A 15,495-nucleotide genomic window follows, 5' to 3' on the forward strand; every position below is an offset into this window, starting at 1 on the left:
AGTTGAAGAGGATTCAGAACAAAGAATTTAAAATGCAATAGACTTGGGGAACTCAATGACACCATCAAGTGTAGTAACATTCACATTTTAGGGATCCCAGGAGAAGAGAGAGAAAAGAGGGCAGAAAACGTATTTGAAGAAATAATACTTGAAAACTTCCCAAATCTGGGGAAGGAAACAGAAATCCAGATCCAGAAGGCTGACAGCCCCCAACAAAATCAACCCAAGAAGGTCCACAACAAGACAAAGAATAATTAAAAAGCCAAAATGCCATGATAAAGACAAAAATTTAAAGACATTAAGAGGAGTGTCTGGGTGGCTCAGTGTGTTGAGCATCTAACTCTGGCTCAGGTCATGATCTTGCAGTTCATGGGTTCGAGGGCCACAAAGGGCTCTCTGCTGTCAGTGAAGAGCCTACTTCAGATCTTCTGTCCCCCTTTCCCTCTGCCTCTCTCTCTCTCTCTCTCTGAAAAATAAACATTGGGGCGCCTGGGTGGCTGAGTCGGTTAAGCATCCGACTTTGGCTCAGGTCATGATTTCACAGTTTGTGAGTTCGAGCTCCACATCGGGCTCCGTGCTAATCGCTCGGAGCCTGGAGCTTGCTTCGAATTCTGTATCTCACTCTCTCTGCCCCTCCCCCACTCAAAAATAAATAAACATAAATAAACATTAAAAAAATTTATTTTTTTTTCTTGAAATTCGCTTTGTTTTTTTATTTTTTTTTTATTTTTTAATATATGAAATTTACTGTCAAATTGGTTTCCATACAACACCCAGTGCTCATCCCAAAAGGTGCCCTCCTCAATACCCATCGCCCACCCTGCCCTCCCTCCCACCCCCCATCAACCCTCAGTTTGTTCTCAGTTTTTAACAGTCTCTTATGCTACAAACATTAAAAAAATTTAAAGGGGCATCTGGGTGGCTCAGTTGGTTAAGCATTTGACTCTTGATTTCAGCTCAGGTCATGATCTCAAGGTTCGTGAGTTTAAGCCCCACATTGGACTCCACAATTATGCAGAGCCTACTTGGACGTTCTCTCTCTTCCTCTAACCCTCTCCTGCTCATGCTCTCTGTCTCAAAATAAATAAACAAGAAAGAAAAGGAAAGAAAAGGAAAGAAAAGGAAAGGAAGGGAAGGGGAAAGGAAAGGAAAGGAAAGGAAAGAAAAGAAAAGAAAAGAAAAGAAATTTCCCAGAATAGGAAATAAAGAGCTTCCCAGACAAACAAAAGCTAAAGGAATTAATCACCACTAAACAAGCCCTACAAGAAATGTTAAATGGAACTTTCAGTGGAAAGACTATAAGTAGAAGAAAAATAGGAAGCACAAAGCAGTAAAATTGGATTTATCTATAAAAATCAGTGAGGTGGGGACGACCGGGTGGCTCAGTTGATTGTTCGACTTTAGCTCAGGTCATGATCTCACAGTTCATGAGTTTCAGACCTGCAGCGGGCTCTCTGTTGTCAGTGTGGAGCCCACTTTGGATCCTCTGTCCCTTCTCTCTCTGCACCTCCTCTGCTCACTCTCCCTCTCTCTCAAAAATAAACACACACAAAAAAAGAGTCATGTGATTCACAAAATAAAAGAATGTAAAGTATGACACCATATACCTAAAAAATGGAGAGGAAAGAATGGGTTCAAACTTAAGCAACCATCAACTTAATATACACTGCTACATGCATAAGATATTATATAGAAACCTAATGGTAACCACAAATCAAAAATCAGTAGAAGACACACAAAAATAAAGAGAAAGGAATCCAAGTATATCATTAAAGAAAGCCAGCAAACCATGAGAGAAGAGATCAAAGGAAGAAAGGCACAGAGAAGAAATACAAAAACAACCATTAAGTAACAAAAGAGCAGTAAGTACATATCTGTCAATAACTTTGAATTTATATGGACGAAAATACTTGAATCAAAAGACATAGGGTGACGGAATGGATAAAAAGGCAAGACCCATCTATATGCTGCCTACAAAAGATTCATTTCAGACCTAAAGACATGCAGATTGAAGTGAAAAGAAAGCCAGGGTAGCAATATTTACATTGGATAAAATAGATTTTAAAAGACCATAACAAGAGACAAAAAAACACTATATAATCATAAAGGGAACAATCCAACAAGAAGATATCACAATTGTAGATATTTACATACTCTACATAGGAGCACCCAAATACATAAAATAGCTAATAACAAACATAAAGGAAGTAATCAATACCAATAAAAGTAAGAGACTTTAACACATTCTTTTCAAGTGCACAAGGAACAGTCTCAGGAAAAGATCATTTATTAGGTCACAAAACAAGTTTTAACAAATTCAAAAACACTGAAGTCATACCATGGAATCTTTCTGATTATAACATTACGAAACTAGAAATCAATCTCAAGAAAAAAGTCTGGAAAGAACACAAATACACGGAGGTTAAACAATATGCTACTAAACAATGAATGGGTCAACCAAAAATTCAAAGAGGAAATAAAAAACTCATCATCAGAGATATAAACAAATCAAAACCACAAAATGAGGTACAACCTCACACCTGTCAGAATGGCTAAAAGTAAAACTCAAGAAACAACAGATGTTGGCAAGGATGTGGAGAAAGGGAAACACTTTTGCACTGCTGGTGTAAATGCAAACTGGTGAAGCCACTCTAAAAAACAGTATGGAGGTTCCTCAAAAAATTAAAAATAAAACTACCCTACAACCCAACAATGGCACTACTAGGTATTTATCCAAAGGAAACAGAAATGCTGATTCAAAGGAGAACATGCACCCCAATGTTTATAGCAGTGCTATCAACAATAGTCAAATTACGGAAAAGGTCCAAATGTCCAACAACTGAGGAATGGATAAAGATGATGTGGCAAATATATACATATATATGTATATATACATATATATGTATACATACACACACACACACACACACACATATATATATATATACACACAATGGAATATTACAAGGTGATCAAAAAAAATGAGATCTTGCCATCTACAACAACGTGGATGGAACTTGGGTGTGTTATGCTTAGCAAAATAAGTCAGAGAAAGACAAATACCATATGATTTCACTCATACGTGGAATTTAAGAAACAAATAGAATAACACAGGGGAAGGGAAGGAAAAGTAAGATAAAAACAGAGAGGGAGGCAAACCCTAAGAGACTCTTAAAGACAGAGAACAAACTGAGGGTTGCTGGAGAGAAGGTAGGTGGGAGGGATGGGTAAATGGGTGCTGGGCATTAAGGAGAGCACTTATTGAGATGAACGCTGGGTGTTAAATGTAAGTGATGAATCACTGGGTTCTACTCCTAAAACAAATACTACACTGTATGTGAACTAATTTTAACTTACTTATTTTTAAAAATTTTTAAATTAATTTATTTATTTGGGGGGCAGGGGTAGAGAGAATCCCAAGCAGACTCTACACTATCAGCACGGAATCTGACACAAGGCTCAATCTCACTAACTATGAGATCATGATCTGAGCCGAAATTAAGAGGTGTGCGCTCAACCGAATATGCCACTGAAGTGCCCCTTGTGTTTATTTTTAATTTATTTATTTAAATTCAAGTTAGTTGGGGCATTTGGGTGGCTCAATCAGTTAACTGTCCGACTCTTGATTTTGGCTCAGATCAGGATCCCACGATCCCTCAGGTCATGGGATTGAGTCCCGCATCGAGATCCATGCTCAGAGTGGAGCCTGCTTAAGATTCTCTCTGCCTCTCTCTCTGCCCATCTCCCCTGCTCATACTCTCTCTCTAAAATAAAATTAAGGGGAGCCTGAGTGGCTCAGTTGGTTCAGTGTCTGACTTTGGCTCAGGTCATGATCTCATGGCTCATGAGTTCAAGCCCTACATCAGGCTCTGTGCTGACAGCTCAGAGACTGGAGCCTGCTTCAGATTCTGTCTCCATCTCTCTCTGCCCCTCCCCTTCTCATGCACTCTCTCTCTCTAATATAAATAAATATTTTTAAAAAATTTTTTACAAAATTTTATAAAAATGAATAAAATAAAAATAAGATAAAAATTAATTAATAAAAAAAATACATGGTGGGTACCTGGGTGGCTTAGTCAGTTAAGTGTCAGACTTCAGCTCAGGTAATGATCTCACGATTCATGAGGTTGAGCCCTGCTAACAGTGTGGAGCCTGCTCAGGATTCTATCTCTCCCTCTCTCTCTGCCCCTCCCCACCCTCAAAAAAAAAAAAACTTTAAAAAATTATAATAATAAATCACAAAAAATCATAATAAAATAAATAAACTACATGGAGACAAATGAAAATGAAAGCACAAGGGTCCAAATCCTTGGGATGCAGTATAAGTCATTCTAAGAAAGAAATTTAGAGCAATACAGGCCTACTTCAAGAAGTAAAAAAAAAAAAATCACAAATAAACAACCTAACCTTACAGCTAAAGGAACTAGAAAAGAACAAACAAAACCCAAAACCAGTAGAAGGAAGAAAATAATAAAGATTAACAGTAGAAATAAACAAAATAGAAACTAAAAAACAATATAACAGATCAATGAAACCAGGAGCTGGTTCTTTGTTTTTGTTGTTGTTCTTGTAGTTTGTTTTAAAGATTTTTTTTTTTATCATTTTTAAGTAATCTCTACACCCAACATGGGGCTCGAACTCACAACCATGGGATCAAGAGTCACAAGTTCCACCAACTAAGCCAAGAGCTGGTTCTTTGATAAACTTTTAGCCAGACTCATATATATAAAAAAAAAGAGAGAGAGCGAGAAAGAAGACCCAAAATCAGAAATCAAAGAAAACAAGTAACAACTGACTCTACATTAATACAAAAGATTATAAGATAATATCACAAAAAATTATATGCCAACAAACTGGACAACCAAGAAGAAACTGATAAATTCCCAGAAACATATAACTTCCCAAAACAGAATCAGGAAGAAACAGAGAATTTGAACAGACCAGCAGTGACATTGAATCTGTAATCCAAAAACTCCCAACAAACAAAAGTCCATGACCAGACAGCTTCATATGTGAATTCTACCAAACATTTAAAGAAGAGTTAATATCTCTTCTTTATTCCAAAAAATAGAAAAGGAAAACTTCCAAATTCATTCTATGAGGCCAGCATTACCCTGATACCAAAACTAGATAAAGACACTGTGAAAAAAAAGAACTACAGGCCAATATCTCTCACGAACATTGATACAAAAATCCTGAACAAAATATTAGCAAAGTGAAACCAACAATTCATTAAAAAAATCATTCATCCAGGCACCTGAGTGGCTCAGGTCATGATCTCACAGTTTGGTTCATCTGCTCTCCACACAGAGCCCATTTCAGATCCTCTGTCTCCCTCTCTCTGCCCCTCCCCCACCCGTTCTTCCGTGCTCTCTCTCTCTCTCTCTCAAAAAAAATAAACATTAAAAAAAAAAATCATTCACCACGATCAAGTGGGATTTATTCCCAGAATGCAATGATGGGTCAATATTTGCAAATCAATCAACATGACACATCACATCAACAACAAAGGAAAGGATAAGAACCATCATATCATTTCAACAGATGCAGAAAAAGCATTTGACCAAGTATAACATCCACTCATGATACAAACCCTCAAAATAAGTAGGTTTTGGAGGGAACATACCTCAGCATAATAAAGGCCATATATGAAAAACCCACAGCCAACATCATACTCAGTAGTGAAAAATGGAGAGCTTTCCCCTAAAATCAGGAATAAGACTAAGATGTCTATTCTCACCATTTTTACTTAACACAGTATTGGAAGTTTAGTCATAGCAATCAGACAAGAAAAATGAATAAAAGGCATCCAAATTGGTAAGGAAGAAGCCAACGTTTCACCATTTGCAGATGATATGATACTATATACAGAAAACCCTCAAGACTCCACCAAAAAACTACTAGAACTGATAAATGACTTCAGTAAGGTCGCAAGACACAAAATCAATATACACAAATCTGTTGCATTTCTATATACTAATAATAAAGTAGCATAAAGGGAAATTAAGAAAACAATCCCATTTATAGTTGCACAAAAAATAAAATACCTAAGAATAAACTTAACCAAGGAGATGAAAGATCTGTACTCTGAAACTATAAAATACTAACAAAAGAAACCAAAGACAACACAAACAAATGGAAAGATATTCCATGCTCATGGACTGGAAAAACAATTACTGTTAAAATGTCCATACCACCCAGAGCAATCTACATATTTAATGAAATCCCTACCAAAATTCTAATGACATTTTTCACCAAAGTATAACAAACAATGCTAAAAGTTGCATGGAACCATGAAAGACCCCAAATAACCAAAGCAATCTCGTGAAAGAACAAATGGAGGCATCATGGTTCCTGATTTCAAATTATATTACAAAGCTATAGTAATCAAATAATACAGTACTAGCCTAAAAGCAGACATAGATCAATGAAACAAACTAGAGAGCTCAGAAATAAACCCACACAGGGGTGCCTGGAGTTACGCATCCAATTCTTGATTTTTGCCTCAGGTCATGATCCCAGGGCTGTGAGATCAAATCCCGCATTGGGCTCCATGTTGAACATGGAGTCTGCTTGGGATATTCATTCTTTCTTTCTCTTTCTCTCTTTCTCTTTCTCTCTCTCTCTCTCTCTCTCTCTCTCTCTCCCCCCCCCCCATCCTCCACTCACACACTTGTGCACACTCTCCCTCTTTCTAAAAGATTTAAATAAATAAATAACCTGCTGGTATCCTGAGGGCATGACCTTAAAAAAAAAAGAAAGAGGGGCGCCTGGGTGGCTCGGTCGGTTGGTTGGGCGTCCGACTTCGGCTCAGGTCACCATCTCGCGGTCCGTGAGTTCGAGCCCCGCGTCGGGCTCTGGGCTGACGGCTCGGAGCCTGGAACCTGCTTCCGATTCTGTGTCTCCCTCTCTCTCAGCCCCTCCCCCGTTCATGCTCTGCCTCTCTCTGTCTCAAAAATAAAAAATAAAAAATAAAAAAAATAAAAAAATAAAAAGAAAGAAAGAAACAGACCCACACATAGATGATCAATTAATTTATAACAAGGCAATCAAGAATATACAATGAGAGGGGTGCCTGGGTGGCTCAGTCAGTTAAGCGTCCAACTCTAGATTTTGGCTCAGTTCATGATCTCAAGGTTCATGAGTGCGAGTCCCGCATCAGGCTCTGTGCTAAGTGTGGAGCCTACTTGGGATTCTTTCTCTCCGTCTCTCTCTATTCCTCCCCCACTTGTGCTCTCTCTCTCTCTCTCAAAATAAAAAATAAAATAAAATTTAAAAAAAGAATATACAATGAAGAAATGACACGCTCTTCCATAAACGGTGTTGGGAAAGCCAGACAGTCACATGCAAAAGAATGACACTGGAACATTATCTTATAGCACACAAAAATCAATTAGAAATGTATTCATGATTTGACATTAAGATCTGAACCATAAAACAACCAGAAGAGAACTTAGAAAAACTTTTCCTTTATATAGGTTTTGGTGATTTCTTGGATTTGACAGCAAAAGGCAAAGGCAAGAAAAAAGCAAAATCAAGTACATCAAACTAAAAGCCTTCTACGTAGCAAAGGAAACAAAATGAAAGGCAACCTGTGAACTGGGAGAAAATATTTACAAATCATATATATGATAGGGCACTCACATCCAAAATACATATAAAAATGAATTCTTAAAACTTAATTAACAAATCTCATTTAACAATGGACAGAAGATCTACATAGACATTTTTCCAAAGACGACAGATGGCCAACACATACATGAAAAGGTATTCAACATCACTAACCATGAGGGAAATGCAAATCAAACCACAATGAGAATATCACTTCAAATCTATGAGAAATAACAAGCGATGGCAAGGACAAGGAGAAAAGGGAAGACTTGCGCACTATAGGTGGGAATATAAATTGTTGCAAACACTATGAAAAGAGTATGTTCCTCAAAAAATAAAAAATAGATTCCACTTCTGGGTATCTGTTGAAAGGAAATGAAAACACCACTTTGAAAAGATAAATGCACTCCCATGTTCACTGTAGCATTATTCACAATAGCCAAGACATGGAAGAAACCTAAGAGGCCGTCGATGGATGGATAAAGAAAATGTGGTATATACAAAAAAAGAAGCAAATCTTGCCACTTGAGATAACATAGATGGACCCTGAAGATTTTATGCTAAGTGAAATAAATCAGACAGAGAAAGGCAAATACTGATGATCTCACATATATGTGACATGTAAAAAAACAAACAAACAAACAAAGTCACAGATTTATAAAACAGACTGACAGCTGCCAATGGCCAGGGTTGGGCAAAATGGATGAAGATGATCAAAAGGTATACATCCACTTAAAAAATAAATAAGTCAATATATAAAGTACAGCATGCTGATTATAGTGAACTCTACTGTATATTTGAAAGTTGCTAAAAGAGAAAATCTTAAAAGTTCTCATCACAAGAAAAAAAATTTGTTACCACGTGTGCTGATGGATTTTAAGTGGACATACTATGATCATTTCACACTATACAAAATACTGACTCATTATGCTGTAGACCTGAAATTAATGATATGTCAATTATACCTCAAAAAAATAAATACCAATTTGGGCATTTACAAAAAAACTTTTTATATAGAAGCAGATTTATACATAATAGACTTAAATTTCAATAAATATATATATATATATATATATATATATATATATACACACAGATAGATATCACCAGACACACAAATAAATAGGAAAATATAACCCATTGTCTGGAGGAAATTCAGTTAATAGAAACAGACTCACAAAGGAGAGAAAGAAAGCAATTAGCAGATAGAAAAAAAAGTTTTTAAATTTTTTTTAATGTTTATTTTTGAGAAAGTCAGAGCGCAAGCAGGGGAGAGACAGAAAGAGAGGGAGACACAGAATCTGAATGAAGCAGGTTCCAGGCTCTGAGCTGTCAGCACAGAGCCCAATGTGGGGCTCAAACTCATGAACCATGAGATTATGACCAGAGCTGAAGTCGGACGTTTAACCAACTGAGCCACCCAAGCACCACTTGCAGATAGAAAATTTTAAAATATTATATAATGTGATTAAGAAATAATGGAAGACAGGAACTTAACAATAGAGAAATCAATATAAAAAAGAGGCAAGGGGTGCCTGGGTGGCTCAGTCGGTTAAGCAACTGACTCGATTTCAGCTCAGGTCATGATCTCATAGTGGGTTCGAGTACAGCTAACACTGACAGTGCAGAGCCTGTTTGGGATTCTACCTCTCCCTTTCTTTCTCCCTCACTCATTCATATATATATAAATATACATAAGTGTAAATATACATATATACATATATATATATATATATATACACACACACATACACATATACTCTCTCAAAATAAATAAGTAAACTTAAAAAAGAAAAGGAAAAAAAAAGAGGCATGTGCTACTTCTGATGATGAAAAACACCATACTTACACCAACAAAATCACTGGTCAGGCTTTAGAGCAAATTAGACACTGTAAAAAAAAAAAAATCAATAAACTCAAAGATACTGAGATCAACAGAACTACCAAAATGAAGCAGTGTGGGATGGGGGTGGCAGGGAAATTGATCTAGTGAGCTATCAAGCCATGAAGACAAATGGAAGAAACTTAAATGCATACTGCTAAGGGAAAAAAAAAAATAAAAAAAAATGCAGTCTGAAAAGACTACATACCGTATGATTCCAACTATATAACATTCTGGAAAAGTTATAGAGAACATTTTAAAAGATCAGTGGTCATCAGGGTACGAGAAAGGAAAGAAGGATGAATAGGTGGAACACAGGAGATTTGGGGGGACTATGAAATGATTTTGTACGATACTGTAATGGCAAACACAAGATATTATACATTTGCCAAAACCCACGGAACTGTACAAAACAGTGAATCTTAATGTAAACTATGGATATTAGTTAATCATAATGTATTCCTTCATTTGTAACAAATGTACCACACAAATGTAAGATGTTAACAGAAACGGGGGTGGAGAGAGGGTATATGAGAGCTCTCTGTACTTTCTGTAAACCTGAAACTACTCGAAAAAATCATTGGCTCTTTCAGGTTGTCTCCATCCTGTCCCCATTTTTTCATTTGTTTTTTAAATTAAACACCACCCCTCCCTGTCCTTTTCTCTTCCAGTGTCAATATTACAAGCATTATGCAAGCTTCTCCACTAAGCTATCTCTACCCAAGTCCCTCCAAGAACTCCTTTATGATCAAGGTTTTAACTTGGCTAATGAACTGCAAAATAATATCACCCCCTATCACTTGCACTATGTCTGCATCATCTGTCATTTCTACCTGTAGGTTCCCCCACTTCAACCACAGCTATCAATGATTATCACCAGTTGCCCACTCACCTAGTCCCAAACTTGCAAGTATTCTCCTTGTACCCTATATATTCCCCATTTATGACTAAGACTCATCATTTTCTTTCATACTGACCCTTTTCCTCTCCCTTCCACTTCTGCCACCTTCTGAACTTATTACATTCCTGAATTACTTCAATAGCTTCTTTCTGCATTCCATGTTAAACTCTCCTCAATTTATCCTACGTATATTACCAACAGTTTTCATGTGGCTAGCCCTCAATTATTGCTCACTGGAAAGACTGCTGTGGATGATTTTAACAGACACTATTGACTGGCTACCCAATATCCATTCTTCTTTGTTGAGAGAGCTCCAATTTTGTTTGGGGACCTCCACTTTCCCAAGTGACTCAGGGAAGTGAATCCTGGGATGAATCTTGATTGGTCTTACCCAATCACAGTAGTCCCATCCCCCAAGATTTAAGTCCAAGCATGTGGTTCAGTTCGGGTCATGAAATGTGAGAGGTGGCCCTCTGAAGACTTCTGAGAAAGATTTCTTTGCTCCTACAAATATGACACAGGAAAAACATGGTACTTTCTCACAGTGCCTGGATAGCTCAGTCAGTTAAGCGTCTGACTCTTGGTTTCGGCTCAGGTCATGATCTCACGGTTTGTGAGTTCAAGCCCTACATCGGGCTCTGTGCTAACAGCGTGGAGTCTGCTCGGGATTCTCTCTCCCTGTCTCTCTCTGCCCCTCCCTTACTCTCTCTCTCTCAAAATAAGTAAATAAACTTAAAAAGAAAAAGAAAAAAAAAAACACAGTACTAACTCTACATGTTGTCACATTTGAATTAAATCCTTGGAACTCCTACAGCCAACCTGAAGATAAAGCCGGCAAGCATAAAGGGGGCAGAGGCAAGAGTACTTAAAGAAGTGGAACCGAAGCCCAGATATAGTCCCTGAGGAGGCCTGATATACACGACATCAATAAATCTCAGATGCATTATGCTTAATGAAAGAAACCACACAAAGTAGTACATATCATAATGATTCTATATATATATATATTCCATATGCAGTTCTAAAACAGGAAATATTAATCTATACTGAGACAAGTCATATTATCAATTGCCTGGAGCAGAACTTCCAAGAAATGACTTGGAAGAAGGAACTTTTTAGGGTGATGAAAATGTGCTGTATCATGACAGACGTGGTGATTACAGTTATCAAAATTCATTTAACTGTATCCTTAAAAATTAATGTATTTTACTATATATAAGGTGTATTTCAATAAAGTTTATTTAAGAAAAATGGATAATTAGTACTATAGTATGCCAGATGATTATAAATGCCATGAAGAAAAATAAAGTCAAAAAGAGAGAGTACAGGAGGCAAGAAGGTAGGGGTAGAAGTTATGTATATAATTTTAAACAGGGTGGTTATGACAGGCCTCAGTGCCTTTTTAATAAAGACCTAAAGGAAGACAAAGGTGTACAGTAGACATCTGGAAGAAAACATCTCCAGACAGAGAGACCAGCAACTGCAAAAGCAACTTGTCTTTTTCAGTGATAATATGGAAAGCTATCTGAAGATTTTGACTAGAGTGATTTTTTTTTTTTTAAGTTTATTTATTTTGAGAGAAGGAGGGGCAGAGCTAGGAAGAGACAGAATCCCAAGCAGGCTCCACACTGTCAGTGCAGAGCCCAAGGCAGGGCTCGAACTCACAAACCGCAAGATCATGACCTGAGCCAAGATCAAGAGTGGATGCTTAACTGACTGAGCCATGCAGGTGCCCCTGACTTCTGTTTTGCAAGGATCACTCTGGGTGCTCTGTTGGGAAAAACTATAAAGTGGTAAGGATGCAAGCAGGGGGAGCCCAGTTAGGAGGCAGCTGCAATAATCAAATGGTAGCTGAAATCAGGGAGGTGGTAAGCAGAAATGTTCAGATTCTGGATCAAATTTAAAGATAGTCTTTGCTAATGGACTGAGTCAAGGATAACTACAAGATTTGGAAGACATGGAAGGACTAGGGCACCTGGGTGGCTCAGTCAGTTGAGCATCCAACTCTTGATTTCAGTGCAGGTCATGATCCCAGCGTGGTGGGATCTAGCCCCATGTCAGGCTCTGGGCTGTGTGGAACCTGCTTGAGATCCTCTCTCCCCACCCCTCTGCCATTCTCCCCACCCCTCTGCCATTCTCCCCACTCAAGCTTTCTCTCTCAAAACAAAAAAAACGAAGAAGAGGAAATGGAAGGACAAAAAAGTCATCCACTGAAATGAGGAAGACTGTAGGGGAGAACTGGTTTACCTGGAACAGTGAGAATTTTATTTTGGTCAAGTTAATCTTGAGAGGCCTATCGAATGGAGATGTAAAGTAGGCAGGTGGATATACAAATCTGGAGTTCAGGGAAGGGGTCTAAGCTAAAGATAAAAACCTGGGAGTTGCCAGTATATCAAAAGGCACTGTAAAGATATAAGCCTGGGGACACCTGAGTGGCTCAGTTGGTTAAGCATCCAACTTCGGCTCAGGTCATGATCTCATGGTTCACGAGTTCAAGCCCTGCATCAGGCTCTGTGCTGACAGCTCGGAGCCTGGAGCTTGCTTTGGATTCTGTGTCTCCCTCTCTCTCTGCCCCTCCCCCACTCACACTATCTCTCTCTCTCTCTCTTTCTCTCTCTCCAAAATCAATAAACATTAAAAAAAAAATCTTAAAGAGATAAGCCTGGATGAGATCACTAAGAGAGTAAAAGAAAAGAGTAAAGAAAAGAAAAGTAAAGAAAAGAAAAAAAATTCCAAAGGCTGAGCCCAAGGTCAATCTAATACTTGGAAATGGGAAAGAAAAAGAAACAGTAAAGGAGACTGAGAAGGAATGGCCAGTGAAATAAAAGGAAAACCAAGAGGTGATCTCCTAGAAGCCAAAGGAAGAAAATGGTTCAACCAGGAAAGACCAACTGGAATAAATGCTGATAGGTCAAATTAGATGAGGGCTGAGAATTCACTGGAATTATTAGAGAATCATGGTCCCTTGAGGAACCCAAGTCCATGTAAACATTCCTTGTTCTAGATGAGTAACTCACACACTGCTAGGTTCAATCTGTACTAATTAGAAATCACTGTGTATTTTTAAATCAAACTATTACTCCTAAAATGGAAGCAGTAGTATGTTAGTCTATTTTAAACATGATGTTTATTTTTGTCACTATTCGGTATTCTAAGTATTCTGGTAAATAATCACCTCTGATGTTTACCACTTTTACTCTAGCCTCATCAAACCCCAAACATTTCCACATATAATCATCAAGATCTGCTATAACTTTTTCCAAGATGTGATCTTTCTTTTACTAAAAGGTTAAAATGTAACACTGGATGAAACAGAACCACTGGACAGTACAAATTATTATCCAGTGAGCATTAAAGGACACAAACAGAAGACTCCTAGTACAAAAGCATAAAGTCAGAGAAATATAAATATATTTTAGGACAAATGCAAAAGACTCAGTCTAACACACACATACAGGATGCATACTGTGATCCAAATCTTTTTACCCTGAGCCAAACAATGTAAAAGGCTTGGTTTAGGGCAGCCATGCTCTTATCTATTTAAAGATACATTTTTAATACTGGGATCCTGCTGCTGTGCAAATTTTGATAGGAGAACATTTCAAGTCCTCTTCAAAGCCAAGGGAACAGTGTCTCCCAAGTAATCTGGTCCATTTCAAGGTAACTGACCTTCCTCAAAACAAGAGATGGTAAGTAGAGTTCTTGGCCAGGACAATAAGATAACATTCCCTCAGACATGTCCATTCGAACTTGAATGCTAAAAATAAATTGAGCATACATTCTTCACAAAACCACAGGCACTAATGGTGCATGCAACACACTGCAATCCTAATTATTCCTTCTGGGCAAAGGATATTTGCAGACCCTATCAATTCCTGATATAAGGAGTAAAAAAGAATACTAACAAGTCATACCAAGTGTGTATTCACATACATGGACTGACTGCCTTTCAACTTCTAGGTCAATATTTTTTGTGAGCTCCTTTTGGATGTTTCATTAAGCAGATTATGTTCCTGGACATGAACATTTCAGTCCTCTCTCAAACAGATTAGATAGCAAGTTGTTCCTAAATTTGCCACTATGAGATAAGTGGCAGCTAAAATCAGAAAATTCTTGGTACGGCCTAAAAGTGATTGTTTTTCAGGGGCGCCTGGGTGGCTTAGTAGGTTAGGCATCCCACTCTTGATTGCGACTCAGGTCGTGGTCTCAGTTGGTGAGATCAAGCCCCACGTCGGGCTCTGTGCTGACAGTGTGGAGCCTGTGTGGAATTCTCTCTCTCCCTCTTTCTCTGTTCCTCTATCTCAAAATAAAGAAATAAACTTAAAAAATAAGAACTGATCGTTTTTCATTTCAGAGAAACTCAGCTAGTCAGTTGCAGCAAACAATTCCCCAATGACAAAGTAACATAGTTCAAGGTTACTGCTACCTTTATTTTTATTTACATGGGAACAACAAGGTAATGGTACTTTTCACCCTTCCCTCAGTTTACTAAATCAATCCTTATCACCAATTAGAATACACTGTAGTATCCTCTTGGGTTGCTGAGTAATTGCTACTTTCATGCAACAAAAGCAGGTTTTGTTTCATCCTTTGCCAGTTTAAAAAACAAATGTGAAGCCTTTTGATGTCAGGAAATCCAAAAGCAAAGTGCTCCAAGTAACCAAATGAATCAATTCCATTTACATTTTTTAATCAAGTTCAAGCCTAAAATAAGTAACCCTACAAGGACACATTAAGTAAAAATTTTATTTTCGCATGTTTGTACATCCCAAGTAGAACAGACTTCTCCTGTTTTTACAATAAACTTCTAATTAGCACACGAATTTTCAAAACTAATTTCCTGTGTTTCAGTGAGACTGGATTCTGGAGGACATGGGAGGGGAAGAAGGGAAAGAATTATCAAAAGTACTCTTCTAAAGAAGAAACATGGCTATGTAATTCCTACGCAAATGTTTGTTAACTTGCCCTCGCATAAAAACAGTGATGTCATTCTACACAGCAGTACAGCAGAGTTATAATGAACACTAAGTTTTTAAATCACTGACAACTTAAGGAAATTAAGAATATTACTCAAAAATCTCCTCTCCCTAGAGTACCACAT

General features: G+C 37.7%; 1 protein-coding gene across 2 annotated transcripts in view; it reads right to left on the minus strand.

The window, feature by feature from the left end:
• Positions 1 to 15,495, minus strand: part of PFDN1 (prefoldin subunit 1) — a 56,523-nt gene that overhangs the window by 32,392 nt on the left and 8,636 nt on the right. The gene's annotated exons all lie outside the window — the stretch shown is intronic.

This window comes from Panthera uncia (genome assembly GCF_023721935.1).
Source record: "Panthera uncia isolate 11264 chromosome A1 unlocalized genomic scaffold, Puncia_PCG_1.0 HiC_scaffold_17, whole genome shotgun sequence".
Classification (NCBI taxonomy): Eukaryota; Metazoa; Chordata; class Mammalia; order Carnivora; family Felidae; genus Panthera; species Panthera uncia.